General features: G+C 48.4%; 1 long non-coding RNA gene across 1 annotated transcript; it reads right to left on the bottom strand.

The window, feature by feature from the left end:
• Positions 1-1201: 1201 nt before the first annotated feature.
• On the bottom strand, positions 1202-2430 carry LOC140215362 (uncharacterized). Its single transcript, XR_011892322.1, has 2 exons — positions 2278-2430; positions 1202-1501 (listed from the first exon to the last, which is right to left on the bottom strand). It is a non-coding gene; the product is annotated as an uncharacterized lncRNA (long non-coding RNA).
• Between the last annotated feature and the right edge of the window lie 239 nt (positions 2431-2669).

Here is a 2669-nt window from a genome sequence, read left to right as displayed (position 1 = left end):
GGGCTGATTTTTATTACCGTCGAACTTGCCGGCCCTGTGCGCATGCTGAATTATGTCTGAAGGAATAGATTCGCCTCATTACAACTGGAAGGAGGTCAGGGCTTTATTTTCACAGCCAGTCCAACTTTCCGTAGCGCTGTTGTGTAGGCCTAATATTAGAAGATTTTTCCGTAACCTATTTCTAACATGAAGTGACGCTTTCCTTTGGCTTCAGTCACGAGTCAGTGAATCGTTTTTCGCACTTGAGGCGGCGTCCTGTTTGACGACGAGTAAATCCCCTTCCAGAACCATTACTCTGCTGAATACATTTTGCGCTTACGATTGTTTACCAACGTTTGCGTATGCATCTTGCTGTCATGGCAACCCGATGGCAGTGACTTCACCTTCGCTTGACCCCGTAACGGGGCGTCGCTTTCCACTCAGATGATGCTTCTCACAGATGTCAGCGTTTCATCGCATTCACATAACACGTGACGTACCACACAACGGGCTTGCTTTTATTACACATCCGAGCTGACGTATAATGCAGCATTCAATGGCATGTACGGAACGCAGAACCGCAAATGACAAGCAGGCCTCGTTATAGGCCAGTCTATTGTCGGCACGCATGTCAAAAGTGCGGAACCTTAATTGACTCACTTAAGAACTGCAGGGGCTTGAGGGCGTTATGGCAGGTTTATGTTTTAGACAATACAGTATCTTTTTAAAGTTGCCTGCGGCATTGTAACGCAAATCGAATCCTTCAACTGGAATAATGGAAGAGGCTTATATCTGCGCGAGAAATCAAATACCGTAACTGACTCATTACTGAACAAATCTCTAACGGACGTTTCAACGGACTGCTTTATGCATCACTCACTTCGTTTAAGAATGGTTGCCGGTGCTTTTGCAAGGTACATTTATTTTGATCTAATCCTAAGGGTGGCACCAGTTTCCAGATATCCACCGTGAAAGTGTCGCCATGACTGCTGTTTCACTCTTGGTCTTACTTTAACACCAGTTGATGCATATAAGTACAAGACTATCGGTAGGTCGCGGTACATGTACACGACCGCGAAACACACTGTAATCATTTCAGTAGTCGTACTCCTTTTTTGCGATTGTTTATAGTAAGGGTATAGGACTGGAGAAGCTTCGGCACAGCTTGAAATCACCTCTTCTCGGATAACGACAGCGTTTTAGCATAGACGTCACGCCAGTAGACAATCAAAACCATATTTACTGATATATTAAAAAAAGTAGAAGAACAAAAAGCGGCGGATCACGAAACCAAAAGCGTTAACATTAACGTCCTGGCCACGCGCGCGGACTCTTTCTGGAGAGAGAGAAGTCCACGTGACCTCGTTCGGCAACACTGGGTCGCTCGAGGCGCAACAGCTGCAGCATGCGATGCACTTGGCGAAGTGAGCGCTGCTCGTGGCGCTGCTGCTGCGTGCGATTCTTCGGCGTCGAGCAGCCACCGCAGCGTCACCGAAGGGCAGCAGGCCGGCAGGTCGGGCCACTGCGAGGGTAAAATATTAACCAACCATCCCCTTGGGTGTAACATTTAGTAAAAACAAGCATAAGAAGAACTGTTCGTTGGATCAAAGTCTCGCTCGAGGACGGTGACGAGTGTCGAAGTGCGCAGGCCAATTGCAACTAAATTGGGCCGAGGAAGTTCACCGATTTTTCCGCATGCAGATAACCGGGCATGCGCGCATGGTCGTTAACGAGCAACATGTCGTTCTAGCAGTTGACGACGAATCTCCCTCACCCGCCGTTGTTACTTAATGTCTATGGTATTGGGCTGCTAAGCAACAGGTCGCGGGACCGAATCCCGGCCACGGCGGCCACGCATTACGATGGGGACGAAATGCGAAAAGGCCTGTGAACTTAGATTCAGGAGCACGTTAAAGAACCCCAGCTGGTCCAAATTTCGGGAGTGCCCTCCTACGGCGTGCATCATAATCAGATCGTGATTTTCGCACGTAAAACCCTACATTAATTTTTTTAACTATTCTCCCTCTGTCTTGCGACCCTTTTTGCCTCATGTCTTCCTGTAGTGCAGAATCTGTGGCTCGGAAGCAGGAGTTTCCGAACCCTTACCGCGGCCTATGCATATGGCAACGCTTCCAAAAGCAATTGAACAAACGTGCAACATTTTTCATCTTGTTTCGGAAAGGTTCATCGCAAAATGTCATTAAATTCTGCTGAAACACTCACGCGCCAAATAATGCATAAATGACTTCTAACTGTCGATTCCTAGTAGAACGTCGCCAATGGCCGATGTGCACATACCATACATTACCTCCTCAATGACGCCAGTTGTGCTGCTGCGTGCGATTCTCAGGCGTCTAGCAGGTTCTGCAGCTTCGCCGTAGCACAGCGTGGCCGCAGGTCCTGGCACTGCGACAGCACAAAACAAGCCCTTTGTCACCCTTGCGTGGCACTTGCATTGTGTGACAAATCCACTGACACGGCCCGCGCTCACTCGAAGCGCTGTACAGAAGCGGTTATGAAATTATAAGTTACGGGGCAGTCGGGTGACGGCAAGCCTCTATTTCCTAGCGAAATAATCTAGTATGAACAGGAACACCTGCACCATGAACGCCACAACTACTCCTTTATTCCAGTTGCCTCCAGGGTTCCACAACGGAGCGTGCTTGCTGCTTTGCTTTTTATAGTCTACA

This window comes from Dermacentor andersoni, chromosome 1 (assembly GCF_023375885.2).
Source record: "Dermacentor andersoni chromosome 1, qqDerAnde1_hic_scaffold, whole genome shotgun sequence".
NCBI lineage: Eukaryota > Metazoa > Arthropoda > Arachnida > Ixodida > Ixodidae > Dermacentor > Dermacentor andersoni.
Note: the sequence above shows the minus strand (reverse complement) of the source record. Positions and strands in the feature narration are given on the sequence as shown.